Below are 16,350 nucleotides of genomic sequence, written 5' to 3'. Positions count from 1 at the left end.
AGCGTGGAGGAGAGCAAGGGGAAGTAAGTTAGGGACGACACCTCGAAGAGAAAAAGAGAGAGGTGGAGGAATTACTGCAGGACGGAGGACGAAGAGCGAGGAACGAGGAGGATGAGGAGGGGAAAGAGTACGTGGAGGAGGAGTGAAGGAAGGAGGAAGGAGGAGGAGCAGGAGGAGGAGGAGGGAGCAGGAGGCAGAAGATCATGTGAAGAAGCAAGAAGAAAGGAGTACAGGAGACAGATAACAGAAAAAAGGCAAGGGAAGAAAAGAAGACAGAAACAATGATCGAGACTCCTCCTGCCAGTGTGGGGTAATAAAACAATTATAAAGCGTTGTAGGTGGTATTATTAATTTTTAGTGAATAATAACTACAATTCTTGTTGTTATAAGTTCCCGGTATTAAATTAAAATACAATATTTTAATATTATAAAGTTAAAAAATAAATTATTTCGTAAAAAAAAATTATAATAAACAAATGGAATCTGTAAAAACCTAATAATAAGCGAGGAGGGCGGTGGCAAAGAATTAAAAAAATGCAAGAAAAAAAGGAAGAAAAGAGAAAGAAGAAGAAAGCACCCTTCCCCTTAAGGGCGCAGGGGATGGCCGGCATGTGGCCCACCCCCGTTCTCTTCTGCTTCCTCGTGTCGTAAGAGCCTTCATAAGGGCCCGAACGGGGCGGGGGCGGTGGGAGTGGGGCGGTTAGGTACGGGACTGTTCTCTCCCTCGACTCTCTGCTACAATCAGACCATTCGGAATCAATTGAGTCAGCATATAGGTCTATTTGCTACAGTGCTGTTATGCATGTGTTCTGTATATAATAAACAAATTAAGTACCGTATCTGCCTCTAAATAAATAAATGCAAATACATTGTAATCGAATATAAAAAAATCAAGTGCGTGTTTTTTTTTCTCTCTCTTCCTCTGTCATTCCTTCTCTTTTCTCTCATCTCTCACTTCACGCCATCTCCCTCTGTTCCCCTCCCCTCCCTGTCCCTCCCATCTCTCTCTCTCTCTCTCTCTCTCTCTCTCTCTCTCTCTCTCTCTCTCTCTCTCTCTATATATATATATATATATATATATTACTTATATCATACTTTATATCCTAATATATATATATGTGTGGCTTCTGTGTCGCGTGTGTGATGTGTTTGTCGTGTGTTGTTCGTGTCCTGTGTGTGCGCCTCGCGCGCCGTCGCGGCCGCCGCTCACGTTCCTCGCGTCGTGTTCTCGTGTGTTTTGTCTTGCTGTCCCTACTAGACCCTCCCCTACCCTTACCCGCGACACTAATTCCCCTTCCGTCGATTTCCAATCACTCCCCGTCCATCGCCATGTCAACTGCGACCCCTTCCCTTCCTTCCCTTTCTTGTGTCCCTGCCGCCCGCCCGGCGTGTCTCCCTCGCATTTCTCACTCGCATCCTGCCCCTCCTCCTACGCCCGTCCTCACACCCTTTGCCGACCACCTGCCGAGCTCTCGATCCCCCAGCTAGGTTTAGCCTAATGTTATTATAAACTTCTGGGGGAATCAAAAAACAATAAACAACGAAAACACAACAAAATACATGTATACAAATGCCTCGATAGATAGTCTGGTGTTTTTAGCCGTCACCTTACTTCTGCTCGTTTCTTAAATCAGGAGGGCCAAACTGATGACACTTCGGGAACTGACGCCACAAAACATTGGAGTATAAGCGCAATCCTGGGCGAGCGTCTCGCTCTCTCCTCTCTCTCTCCCATCTCTTTCTCTCCCTCCTCCCTCTCTCCACTCCTCCTTCTCCCTCTCCCCCCTTCCTTCCCCCCCCCTCCTTCTCTCATTCTCTTTCCCTCCTCCCTATCTCCCACACTCCCCTCCCCCTCTCCCCTCCTTCCCTCCTACCCCCCCTCTTCACCTCTCCCCCTTTTTTACAGGAATGAAGGAGTAGTAAACTCTTTTTGGCTCTTTTCCTTTGTCTCATTTTCTTAAGACAGTTTTTTTAGGAAAGACCAAAATTTACTCTTTGCACCCACCCAATTGTTACAACTCCTTTTCAATTAGAGACAAGGCTGCTTTTGGTATTGCCTTGCGCACCACCACTCAACAAAACCAAGTCCATCAAAGACAAAATTAAAACACCCCCACAACAATCAGCAGAGCAATAGTGAAACGAGGGGAAAGGCTAATACCTCACACCGCTATCCTCACATTCTGATTGAAAGGGGCAGCAAATAATTCACCTACAACCAAAAAAAAATATGCTGAAACTGTGCATAATTCCTCTACAGGAAGGAAGCTCAAACGCTCTGCCAAGTGAGACCTAACCCCAAACTCCCAAGTCAAGGACCCCCACAATATTGAATTGCATAAACAACCCCCCCCCAAAACCCCCTCCCCCACAATCCCCCCCCAAAGAAAAAAAAAAAAAAAAAAAAACAAAAAAAAAAAAAAAAAAAAACCAAGTTCTGCTTACCATACCTCTCTTCCTCCCCCTGAAACATCACAAGATCCCTTCTGCGTTAGGATACTACACACCAATGTTCCTACTTATGATGGACTTGTTAACACGCTCTAGGAGCAGGGGAACGGTCTGTACCTTCTCCCTCTCTGCTTCCTAATACTATACACCGAATAATGTTTTGCCCTATGGAAACACAAAAAAACTACACACGTCCTGCCGTCTCAGCATTGCACATTGACTTGATGTCCTCCAGTGCTCGTGTGCCAATATACCTGTTTTCGTGACTCGCCCTTCTAACCCGCACTCGCAAAAGCTCTCAGGCACCGGGAAAAACCAACTCTTTTGGAGTGGCATAGACGGTACGCTTCGTTGGCCCATATATCTTATTCACTTGTTTATACTGCTAAAATAACTTTCAAACCACCGTGTTCGTTTGCTTTGTTATTTATCTCATAGACTTCAGTCGCGGGGCATATCTCCAAGTAAAATAATCCTACTTCATCTTGAGAGTGTCTCGTATATACAAGATACTTTTCCTCAGATTAGGAATGATTTTGATTTTATTTCTATGCCATGTCATTTTTTCATGTGTTTCGGAGCTTTCACGGAATAAAGCTGTTGACATTATTGTTCTACAATGAATAATTGGACTCCTTTATAGTGAAAAAAAAAATTTTACAATAATTTTTCATGCCTCAGCCGGGTTCCAGGTCTCTTCGTTTCTTCCGTTGTCAGAAACTAAATACTAAATACCCTCCTATATCATAACATAATATTTTATAACATATTTATATATATACTTATATATATATATTTTATAGCTTTATTTTATATCTTATTAATTATTTCTACTTACAACTCACTGTAATGTTTGTAAATAATGCTTATATGCTTATATGTCTTCTTTGGTTATGTATATGTATATGTATATATACTATATATATATAGATATATAGATATATATATTATATATATATTTGTAATAATATATATATAATAATATTTATGTATATATATATTATATATATATATGTTTATATATGTAAATATAAGATACTATACATACATTAATATACTTAATAATTCATATATATATATCTATATAATATATATATATTCTATTATATATATATATATACTAAATGTATGTTAAATGTATATGTGGATATGTATATGGTTGTTATTATATATGTATATCTTTATATATATTTTATATATATTATTATATTATGTATGTATGGAATAAATGTATATATAAAACATAATAATATCTATATTTAATATATATCTATATATATATATATATATATATAGTATATATATAAATATATTTATATTATATATATATATATATATATATATAATATGTATATATATATATAGATATATATATATATTATATATTATGTAATATTGTTATTATATGATATATATATATATATATATATATATTTATTTATATAATATATATATAAATATTATGTATATATTTAAGATATTATATATATATATATATATATTATCCATATCTATATATATTTGTATATATAAGCATATATATATATGTATATATTTTATATATATATTTATATCTATATATTATTTATTATATATATATTAGACTGAAGATGGATCCAGTGGGGATATTGAAATGTTGTTATTTCAATAAATTGTTTTGTGTAAAGTGGGTTTATTGCCTTTATCAAACGGAAGAGTGTTTGCAGTTATAAATATATATTATTATATATATTTAATATATATATATATATTATATATATATATATAGATATATATATAGATTATATATATATATATATAAAAATATTTTATTAAATATATATATATATATACATATATATATTATATTTAAAATAAATATATATATAGTTTATATATATATATATGTGTTTGTGTTGTGATGTGTGAGTGTGTGTGTGGGTAGTGTGTGTGTGTTTGTGTGTGTGTGGGTGTGTGTATGTGTGTGTGTGTTTATATATATATATATTATATATATATATAATATATAATATATAAATATAATATATATATATATAATAACATACATAAAAAACATACACACACACACACAACACACATATATATATATACATATTTATATATAAATATATTTATTATATATATATGATAATATATATAGTATATAAATTTAATAATAAATATATTTATATATATAACCCACATATATATATTATATATATATATATTAATATATATTATATATTATATATATATATATTATATATATTATTTATGTATATAATAATTTTGCAATATAATATATATAGATATATATATATGAGTATAATGTGTGTTATATATATATATATATAATATATATTATGTTTTAAATAATTTGCATATTATTAATATATATATATATTTTATATATATATTTATATATATATATAAATATAATATATTTGCATATACTAATATATATATATATATATATATATATATTAAATATACTATATATATATATATATATATATCTATATATATATATATATATACCTATATTACCATAATTCAATAATATATACATATATATAGATATATAATCTATATATATATATATGTATATATATATATTATACCATAATATATATATATATATTATATTATATACATATATATATATATATATATATATAATTATATATATATATATATATATAATAATATACATATACACACACACACACATAAACACATACATAGACACACACGTACACACTTAAGAAATGCACCCGTGAGGCTGAATTGCGCCATGCACCAACATGCGCCAGAATCCACCTGCCTGCACCTGACATGGGTTATCACACCCAATCAAGTCTACTCAGCCTTCTTCAGCTTTCTGGATACTTCCTTGTACTTCACTCTGCCTACCGTCCTTAAGCCTCCTCTGCGCTGGGGACGTTTCGACGTGTGACGTAATGACGGTGTATTTCAACCGGCGCATGTTAATTGCGGTGACATGACTCATTTAGAGTTATTATGACTCTGCATTTTGAAAGGTCTATATTTCAAATGGCCATACGCACGTTCACAAATTAGGTACACATGCACTGACACAAACAAAGACGCATGGAGGCACATATGTCTGTCTGTCTGTCTGTCTGCCTTTTATTTTTCGTCACTCTTTATCTCTAGCTCTCGTTCACTCTCACTCCAAATATACGTGAGCCCAAAGAGGGACTAAGACTGGGGTGAGGATAACCTATGTTACTTCATCCTTTTGAGATGTACGTAACCACTTGTCTCAATAAGCTTGTCAAAGCCAAACGTCCCCCTCTTTCTTTATCTTTATCTCTTTCTCACTCACTCTCACTTTCTCTCTCACACACTCACTCATTATCACTCTTATTCCCTCTCCTTTTTTCTCTTTCTCTCTCTTACTCCTTTTTTTTCTTTCTCCCCCTATCTCACTCTTTCTCTTTCTCTCTCTATCTCCATCTCTTTCTCTTTCTCTCTCTATCTCCCTCTCTTTCTCTTTCTTTCTCTATCTCCCTCTCTTTCTTTCTCTCTATATCTCCCTCTCTTTCTCTCTATATTTCCCTTTCTTTCTCTCTTTATCTCCCTCTCCTCTCTTTCTCTCTATATTTCCCTCTCTTTCTCTTTCTCTCTATCTCCCTCTCTTTCTCTTTCTCTCTCTATCTCCATATTTCTTTCTCTCTTTACCTCTATTTCTCTCCATCTTTCTCTCTCCATATTCCTATCTGTCTCTCCCTTTCTCCATATTCCTATCTGTCTCTCCCTCTCTCCATCTCTCCCTCCCTCCCTCCCTCCCTCTCTCTCTCTCGCTCTCTCTCTCGCTCTCTCTCTCTCTCTTTCATTCTCTCTCTTTCTCTCTGTCTGTCTGTCTCTCTCTAACTCGAGATTCTTTCTGTATAAAAATAATCCCGCTCCCTCTCTTTCCTCACAATATCGAATCTGTCAACGGCTTTATTAAACCTTTGTGTAGCGTAACAAAAAACATCTGAAATATCAATATCTTCCGTGTGCACGAGCGCATCCACATACGCACGTACATGCACACATACACATACACACACAACACACACACACACACACATACACTAACACAGTGTATAATATTTATTGATGTGTATATCTAAACCAAATGAGCAAATGTAAATGTATCTGCATTTATGTGTATACGAATACACTATACACTCTACACACACGGGCGAGGCAGGGGGGGGGGGCGCAGAGAGGCACACAGGCACCACACTATCGGCCTTACCTGTATCATCTGGCGAACGCTTGTCGGGACTGCTGAAGGGTGAGGTCTGGTTACTCTTGTAGGTGTTAAGGCTGTTGTTGTAGGACTCTTCGGTCAAGTATTGGTTGTTACGGTTGTTGTTAATGTTGTTGTTATTGCTATAACAACCTTGGCGCATGGTCTGGCGCGGGGACGGGGATCGGAACTCCAGGTTGCAGTAGTTGCGGTTGCTGTTGAGGCTGTTGTAGCTGTGGCTGTCGGGCGAGCTGAGGTCCATCCGGGGTCCCAGGACTCCAGCCAGAAGGGCTCGAGCGGCGGCCTTGGAAGAGGCCGTCCTCGGGGGAACGGCGTCTGGGGGTGTCCGTGCCATGGTGTCCGGAGAGGCGAGCTCCCTGTCGGAGAGGAGAGCGGGCGCCGCGGTCGGCGTCTGCACGTTCGGGCCGGCCTCGATGGCCCTCTTGCGACGCGAGTTCCCTTTCGCCGGCGGCCCGTCCTTCTTGGACTGCCGGAGGTGCTGCTCGTCCACGGGCGGCACATACAGCATGCCGCTCTCTGATTTGCAGTGTTCGGGAATCCGTGGCACGTACAGGCACCCGGCAGCGCTGTGACTGGGCGAGCGGTCGACGGGTCGAGGAGAACCCTGCCGCGTCGCCCGGTCCTGCGGAGATACTGCCTTGGAGGGCGCGGTGAACCTGTTGGTGGCCACGTGTGTGCTGTCGTCGGCGAAGACTTGGATGATGGGCAGAGGCAGACAGCCGTGCGTTATACCGCCGGGCGGAGAGAGAGGCAGGTCCGGCGAGCACGGCGACACAGGCACCGTCAGTGGCAGCGAACCTTGGGCCATGCGGCGCTCCGGGGGCGGCGGCGGAGGCATGATCTGTTGCTGCCGGAGCCGCGGAGCCTCCTCGCTATCGTGCACTTGCTTGCCCAGGTTTTTGTTTAGAGAAAGGCCCACGAAGTTGCTAGCAGGCGGCGCCTCCTTGCTCCTGAGTGCCACTTCGAGGCCGTTGCCGTAGGGTTTGCCGCCGGCGTCGTGGCGGCTCGGGTGCGGCAGCGTGGCCCACTCGGAGCCGCGCGAGGAGGCGGAGCTGCGGGGCAGAGTGCTGCAGCCAACTGCCATGGGCGGCGAGCCATTGACACTCTTGGAGGCGTGGGCGTAGGTGAGGGTAGAGTTGTCGGGGGGCGTGAGGGTGATGAGGGACGAGTCGGGAGTGATGGTGATCGTGGGCGGGGCCAGGCAAGCCTCCTCCCCCAGCGGCCGACGCACCTTCACGTTAATCGTGTATTCGTCCTCAACCATCAGTCGACCCACCATCCTGAAGACTCTTTCGCAATCTCTTTGAGGAAAAAAAGTCCTTGCAGAAGTCTCGCGAGGAGACCCAATTACAGGTCACCCTCGTCCTGCCGCAGACACCGAGAGAGGTCTTCACGCCTAGACGTGGATGAGGTCAGGAAGAGACTCAACTTCCAGGATGCGATGCTCTTTCCGCCCAAGGGCTCCCCGCAGCCACACCACCATCCTCGCACGCAGCCGTCGCGAGTCCACCCAAGGTCAGGACCCTGCCGGCGGCGAGGGCGTCCTTTTCCCCCTCCTCTTCTTCCTCCTCCGCTCGTCGCTCCGAAGCCTTACCCAAAGATCTCTAAAGATCTCCTCGGCTATTTTGATTGGCTCAAAATACCCGGAGATCTCAGCAACGGTCACAAAGCTCGGGCACGCGAAGAAGACTTCGGAAGCAAGTGCAGCGTTCGAGAGTTCACCAACTACCGATGTAGTCAGTCTCTACACTCAAAAGTACCATTCAAATGTACTTCATACCAAAGAAGTACTACGAAGTGCTTTCGGGGCTTCGGTTATCTCGTCGTCACCGAGATTCAGAAGCTCACACGAATGACTAAGATTTCAGTTAATCCTTAATCCTCACACGTTAATTCACCAATTCATGTCGCAGTTTTAACAATCGACATAAAATGATGTTCTTACCTATAATAAATAACAACAAAAATAAGAATAACAACAATGTCAAAATAAAATAAACCACCTTCTCCCAATGGCAACGTTAAAAATCGACGTAACTTTTTAATCTTTGGGAACAAATCTTTCGCTTCGAACGAACCCTTGCAAAAGCAGTGATGGATAGCCTTCGCTCTTGCAAGTTTCCGACGCTAAATCATTTCCTTTTTGTGTAATGATGGATGCGTGCGTGCGTGCATGTGTATGTGTGTGTATGTGTATGTGTATGTGTGTGTGTGTGTGTATGTGTGTGTGTGTGTGCGTGTGCGTGTGCGTGTGCGTGTGCGTGTGCATGTGCGTGTACGTGTGGATGTGGATGTGCGTGTGCATGTGCGTGTCCTCGTGCGCGTGTGTGTATTCGTGTGTATTATAAATGCAACATAGATGTCTACTTAAACGTAATCCAAGTGCGCATGCGTGTTCTCGCCTTATATTTAAAGTCCCAAGAAAAAGCCATGAATAACCAGCTGTTGGCACCGGGCTTCGTCCACATGTAAACAACGCTTTCCTAAGAGCTAACACTAGAGGGAGTGATGGGCGCAGTCACTATAGACGCATATCAGCTGAGAATGATTAATCTACTAAGGGTACACGGCTATTGAAAGTGCCATTATGAGGGTAAATACGAGATATAATATCCTATGAATTAATAGCTTAAATCAATTGAAAATTCGTTGCAACTAACACACCTTGTCCAAAGAAATTAAATAATGAAGGAAGGTGGAAAAGTAGAAAATTAAACAAAAAGAAGAAATAGAGAAGAACAAATGGAATAATAAAGGTATAGAAGGAATTTAAAAAGAAAGAAAATGATCAATGAAAAATATAAAGATAAAGATAGGAGATATATAAATATATAAATAAGGGCGGAGAAGAAGGAAGAATGAAACGTCAAAAAAGAGAAAATGAGGAAAAGGAAAAACAAGAAAGAAAGAAAGAAAGAAAAAGTGGGAAAAGACACCAGAAACAGGAAAGGAAAGAAAAAAAAAGATATGAAACAAGAAAAACCAAGAGAAAGGGAAAAATAAAAGTTAAAGAAAACCAGAACCTGAAACAAACAAAACAATCTGAAACAAACCAAAACCGACTGAGAAAGAGCCAATAAAAGAGAGAAAAGAGAGAGATAGAGGCAGTAAACAAAAGCCAGAATTAAAGAAAAAAAAAAACAAAAAAACACTCCAACACTGCAAGTAACACAGTCCGTCGACACCCTACGTGAACAGAAGGTTTACGACCCCCGAAGAGAACACGAAAGCTAAGTATATTTTCTAAGTAGAGTGACACAATCGATCAATATCGCCGGGGGGGAAGGGGGTATGGGGGGGGGGGGTCATACGAGGAGGTCAAAGTAGTTGCGAGACCTAATTAACCCCGGATGTGTGTCAGTGGGTCGCTAAAATTACGACACTCTTTAAAAAGAGGGAAAAAAATGCATATTGCGTTATAATGTATCACGCGTTTAAAAGTTGGTGGATTTTTTTTTCTTTTGCGTTTAATGACAGCTACGAATTGTGAATTTGATGTTTGGGGTAAAAAATATGTCCCATTTTCAGAGTGACAGTATGACACACGAATGAGGGGGAGGGGGAGGGGGAGAGGGAGGAGAAGAGGGGTGAGGGGGAGAGGGGGAGAGGGAGATGGAAAGGGAGAGGGAGAGAGAGAAAGAAAGAAAGGGAGAGAGAGAAAGAAAGAAAGAGAGAGAGAGAGAAAGAGAGAGAGAGAGAAGGAGAGAGAAGGAGAGAGAGAGAGAGAGAGAGAGAGAGAGAGAGAGAGAGAGAGAGAGAGAGAGAGAGAGAGAGAGAGAGAGAGAGAGAGAGAGAGAGAGAGAGAAAGAGAGACTGTGGGAGGGAGAATGAGAAAGAGGGAATGAAGGGGAAAGGGAGAGAGGGAGAGGAGAGAGGGAGAGAGAGAGAGAGAGAGAGAGAGAGAGAGAGAGAGAGAGAGAGAGAGAGAGAGAGAGAGAGAGAGAGAGAGAGAGAGAGAGAGAGAGAGAGAGAGAGAGAGAGAGAGAGAGAGAGAGAGAGAGAGAAGGAGAGAGAGATACAGAGAGAGAGAGAGGAGGAGGAGGAGGAGGGAGAAAAAGGGACAGAGAGCAACAGAGATAGGAGCAGACAGTGATATGCGTCCTGGATACAATACTGTCGAAGAGAAAAGAGAAATCAAATATATCAGTGCATTCCGAGATTCCGTCGAGAGCAGAAGCCGCCCATTTGTCCCTCTGCAGCTCTCGTCCATCAGCCCCTCCTCCTCCTCCTCCTCTTCCTCCTCGTCACCAGCCACCTCCATTCCCTTCTGGGAATTTCGCTTTTCTTGTCCCTCCCTCTCGCCCGGAATATGAGATTTCACCCGAAATTTTCCAATGTTGTCACCTACCCTGTCGCGGTGAGCTACTCTCCTTCCTTCCCCTCTCCCCCCTTTGGCCAACTTCTCTTTAACCCTCCCCCCCATCACCTTCCTTCCCTCCCCCCCTGTGGCTCGCTTCCCCTCCACATCCCTTCCTTCCTTCCCACTCCCGTGGAAGCAACTTCCCTTAAACTCCCTCCCTTCTCCTCCCCTCCCCTCCCACCCCCCTGTAGGCCCACTTCCCCTCAACCCCCTTTCTCTTCCTCCCCTCCCCCCCTGTGGGCAACTTCCCCCGGCCCACAAACCCCCCTCCGCGGTGGGCCCTTTCTGGGAAAAACGCGTTGCTCACGAGCTTTTCTTTAGGCGCGGGGACACCGGAAATGCAGGTAGTCAGGGCGGGAAACACGACGACGGCCAAGGGCAGGGCGGCGGTGGCGGTGGCGGTGGCGGTGGCTTGACGGCGACGTTGACAGCGCGACAACGGGGTGGGTACTGGATGGTTTGTGTGATCTGGGGGTCTTTCTCATTTTTTAATCTTATCTTTGCTCTTATTCTCTCCCTCTCCCTCTTCCTCTCTCTCTCTCTCTCTCTCTCTCTCTCTCTCTCTCTCTCTCTCTCTCTCTCTCTCTCTCTCTCTCTCTCTCTCTCTCTCTCTCTCTCTCTCTCTCTCTCGCTCTCCCTCGCTCTCTCTTTCTTTCCCTTCCTCCCTCCTTACCTCCCTCCCACCCTCCCTCCCACCCTCCCTCCCTCCATCCCTTCCTCCTTCCCTCCCTCTCCCACCCCACCAACCATTCCCCCAGACCCCATACAATGCACACACGACCTCATACAACGACAGACGAACGACCGGAGTGTGAAAGGAAAGGGAAATAGCGGTGGTCGCGGCCTTGCGGTGAGGACTACGAGGGGAAAGCGGGAGGAAACGACGGCTGGGCGACGGAACGTGTCACGACGACAGAACGGAAGCTGGAGAAGGAAGGAGGGAGAGGAAGAGGGAGAAGGAGAGCGAGAGATATATAGAGAGAGAAAGAGAGAAAGAGAGAGATAGAGAGAGATAGAGAGAGAAAGAGAGAGAGAGAGAGAGAGAGAGAGAGAGAGAGAGAGAGAGAGAGAGAGAGAGAGAGAGAGAGAGAGAGAGAGAGAGAGAGAGAGAGAGAGAGGGAGGGAGAGAGAGAGGGGAGAGAGAGAGACGAGAGAGAGAAAAAAAGAGTCGAGAGAGAGGAAGAGAGACGAGAGAGAGAAAGAGAGAGAGACGAGAGAGAAAAAAGAGAGAGAGAGAGAGACGAGAAAGAGAAAGAGAGAGAAAAGAGAGAGAAAAGAGAGAGAGAGAGATAGATAGAGAGAGAGAGGGAGAGAGAGTGCCGAGGCGAGAGAGATAGAGAGCGCGAGCGGAGCGAGCGGGGGGGAGAGAGAAAGAGAAGAGATAGAGAGAGTGTGGGGGGAGAAGAAAGCGAAAAAGATAAGCGAGAGAGAAGAAGAGAGAGAGAGAGAGAGAGAGAGAGAGAGAGAGAGAGAGAGAGAGAGAGAGAGAGAGGAGAGAGAGAGAGAAAGAGAGAGAGAGAAAGAGAGAGAAAGAGAGAGAAAAAAGAGAGAGAGAGAGAGAGTGAGCGAAAGAGAAACAGAAAAAGGAAAAAAAAATAGAAAGAGAGACAGCCAAAGAACAACAACAGAAGTACCAGACTGAAATGCCCTCAAGGCGATCGCGAGTGAACGTAAACCCAGGCAGGCGAAGCGTAAACCGGAGGCGAAAATAGAAGAGAAGAGGCGACAGGTGACGGCGATGCTGGGGGTCAGTTGAGACGCGGAGGGAGGAGGGAGGAGAGGAGGAAGAAGGAGCGGTGGGAGGAGGGAGGAGGGAGGAGGGAGGGAAAGAGGAAAGAGGAATAAGGAGGGAGGAAAAGAGGAAGGAGGAGGGAGGAAGAAGAAGCGGAAGGAGGAGGGAAGAGAAGGGGAAGTGGGAGGGAGAAAGGGAATAAGGTGGGGAGCTGATGAAGGGGGTGGGGGAGGGGAAGGGCAATGAACGGAAGGAGGAGAGAGGAAGAAGGGGAGGGGAGGGAGGGATGAGGGAGAAGGGGAAGTAATAGGAAGCTGAAGAAAGAGGGACGAGGGAGGAGAGGAGAAAGGACGAGGGAGGAGTGGGGGAAGATGGAGGGGAGGGTAACTGATAAAAGAGGGGAGAGGAAGAAAACGGTAAAAATAGGAAGAAAGAAAAAGAGGAGAATGTAAAAAGTAAGAAAAGTTGATAAAAGATGAAGAGGAGAAGGGTGGCGAAGTTGCAGAGGAAGGAGAGTTGAAGAAAGAGGGAGGAGGAGCAGAAGGGGTAAATAATTAGAAGCAGTGGAGAACAAGGGACGAGGGGAAAGTGGAGATGAAGGCGAAGAGGAATTCAAAGTTGATAAAAGAGGAAGAGGGGAAGAGGAAGAACGTGAAGACGAAGGGGAATTGAAGAAAGGAGAAGAGTAGGAGAAGGCAAAATAGAAGATGATATGAAGAGAAAGAGTGATAGAAAGAGGGAAATGAGAAGGTAGTGAAGGAGAGGAAGGAGACAAAGAATGAAGAGGAAGGAAACAATGGAGGAGAGGAAGAAAAGAGAATAGGAGGAGAAAAGGAGAGAAAGAAAAAAGAAAGAAAATAATAATAATAATAATAATAATAATAAAAATGATGATGATGATGATAATGATGAGGAGGAGGAAGAGGAGGAAGAGAATAAGGGAGTTAAGAAGAAAAGAAGAAGGATAAAGTGGACGAGAAGGAGAAGAAGAAGAAGAAGAAGAAGAAATAACGGGGCGGGGAAGTTGCATGACTTGGCTGATAAAGGGAGTCTAAATCAAGAGCAAGCAAGCAGAAGGCAGGTAGGGATGCATGCGAGCGAGCAAGCAAGCAACCGGGGGAGGGGGAAGGGGGATAGACGCGTAAAGGTGATTGGAGGGAGTGGGTAGGTTAGAGGGGGTGGGGGATGGTTGCCAGGAGGTTATTAAAAGGTCGATAAAACGAAGATATGTTGTTTGGGATGTGCACGATTGATCTTCCGGTTCGTGTTTGTGCGAGATAATTCCACGTAAAAATGAATACATCCTTTACTTCTTTATCTGTTAACAAATAAACAAACACACAGAGACAAAGTCGTATAAATAAACCTTACCAATATACTAATATAATAAGTTTACCAAAAAACATAACATTTAATCTTGACCTACATCAAATTACTTGCTCATAACAAATCGAGCAAGTAAACCATACCAATAGCATACATCAGCTTGCCAAAACCATACCAAAACAACATACGACAGCTAACCAGAACAATATATAACAGCTTACCAAAACCATACCAAAACAGTATACGACAGCTTACCAAAACCATACCAAAACAGTATACGACAGCTTACCAAAACCATACCAAAACAGTATACGACAGCTTACAAAAACCATACCAAAACAGTATACGACAGCTTACCAAAACCATACCAAAACAGTATACGACAGCTTGCCAAAACCATACCAAAACAGTATATGACAGCTTACCAAAACCATACCAAAACAGTATACGACAGCTTGCCAAAACCATACCAAAACAGTATACGACAGCTTGCCAAAACCATACCAAAACAGTATATGACAGCTTGCCAAAACCATACCAAAACAGTATATGACAGCTTACAAAAACATTATACGACAGCTTACCAAAACCATACCAAAACATTATACGACAGCTTACCAAAACCATACCAAAACAGTATACGACAGCTTACCAAAACATAATATAACAGCTTACCAAAACCATACCAAAACAGCATACCAAAACAACATACAACAGCTTACCAAAACCATACCAAAAACATCATACCAACAGCTTACCAAAACCATACCAAAACATTATACGACAGCTTACCAAAACCATACCAAAACAGTATACGACAGCTTACCAAAACATAATATAACAGCTTACCAAAACCATACCAAAACAGCATACAACAGCTTACCAAAACCATACCAAAAACAGCATACCAACAGCTTACCAAAACCATACCAAAACAGTATACGAAAGCTTGCAAAAACCATACCAACAGCTTACCAAAACCATACCAAAAACAGCTTGCCAACAGCTTACCAAAACCGTACCAAAACAGCATACCAACAGCTTACCAACCCCATACCAATATAGCATGGTAATAACTTACCATACCACTTCGCCCTGACCTACATCACACTTCGACAAATAAGCGAGCCAACACAATAGCTCTGCCCGGCATGAAATTAGGCCCCAATGCCAAAGTGCTTCCAAAGAGACAAAAGGCAGAGGGACCCGTCATCACAAACACCATCATAATAAAGAGACGCAGTAGTGCCAGTGCCAGTGCCAGTGCCAAGACCTTGTGGGTGTTGCATTCTCGACGCCATATTGAGATTGTGTTTCTCTCTCTCTCTCTCTCTCTCTCTCTCTCTCTCTCTCTCTCTCTCTCTCTCTCTCTCTCTCTCTCTCTCTCTCTCTCTCTCTCTCTCTTTCTCTCTCTCTCTCTCTCTCTCTCGCTCTCTCTCTCTCTCTCTCTTTCTCTCTCTTTCTCTCTCTTTCTCTCTCTTTCTCTCTCTCTCTTCTCCCTAGTTTTTCTTTACACATTTTCCTTTCAATATCTATTCCCTCTGCTTTATCCACTTTATTTTTCTCGTTTTCTTCCTTTCTTGTTTGGTTTATCTTTTTTTTATCTCTCTCTCCCCCAGAGCCTGGCACGGCTATCGTCACGTATGCTTGTTACAACACCGAGTGAGCGAACGGCCGGGCGCTGAGTCAACTCCCCCCCCCCCCCAAGTAAAACGGTCAGCACCTGCGACCATGAAACTAACTCGGACGAGGAAGAGCACCTTCGAGCAGCGACCGGCCATGAAAACAGCGCCCAAACGACACGCAAAAATAAAGAAACAAACAAATAAAAAAAAGGAGGAGAGGAAAACGGGTGAATAATATTAAAACAAAGAAAAAAAAAAGTTGTTTGCCCAAAAGCAGTCAAGGTTGTTTTGTTTTGTAATTTGTGTGCGATCGGAGAGACAAACCGCAGATATGCTAAATAGTTGTGATTATGAAGGGAAGAAATTCTCGTACAAAAGCGGCTTTACATGCTACGTGTTGTGCACCGCAGATGATACCCCCCACCCCCACACCCCCAACCCCATTCCTCTCCCATCTGGCTACCCCCTGTTCATTCCTTCTCCCTTCTCCCTACCCACCCCCTCCCTTCCTTTTCTCCGACCTAGCTTCTCTCTCCCTTTTCTTTATCTATCTTCTGTTCATTCTCCTTTCCTTCTCTCCCTACCCACCTCC

General features: G+C 42.8%; 2 protein-coding genes across 4 annotated transcripts in view; both read right to left on the bottom strand.

Moving 5' to 3' along the window:
* The window catches only part of LOC122259818 (uncharacterized), a 158,468-nt gene that overhangs the window by 115,195 nt on the left and 26,923 nt on the right, over nucleotides 1-16,350 (bottom strand). The window lies entirely within an intron of this gene.
* LOC147469892 (uncharacterized) overlaps nucleotides 1-16,350 on the bottom strand; it is a 56,734-nt gene that overhangs the window by 33,565 nt on the left and 6,819 nt on the right. For 2 of the 3 annotated variants that reach the window (XR_015191840.1, XM_086546652.1), the window contains exon 2: nucleotides 7,990-8,660. The exons of the other annotated variant lie outside the window; for it this stretch is intronic. The gene's annotated coding sequence lies outside the window, so the exon portion shown is untranslated. Of the gene's footprint in view, nucleotides 1-7,989; nucleotides 8,661-16,350 lie in introns of those variants that run through there. 3 annotated transcript variants of the gene reach the window in all.

Source organism: Penaeus japonicus, unplaced genomic scaffold, assembly GCF_977035675.1.
Source record: "Penaeus japonicus unplaced genomic scaffold, GWHDUDI00000001_assembly GWHDUDI00000018, whole genome shotgun sequence".
In the NCBI taxonomy this organism is placed as follows: domain Eukaryota; kingdom Metazoa; phylum Arthropoda; class Malacostraca; order Decapoda; family Penaeidae; genus Penaeus; species Penaeus japonicus.
The sequence above is the reverse complement of the archived record's forward strand: the minus strand, read 5'-3'. Positions and strand labels throughout refer to the sequence as shown.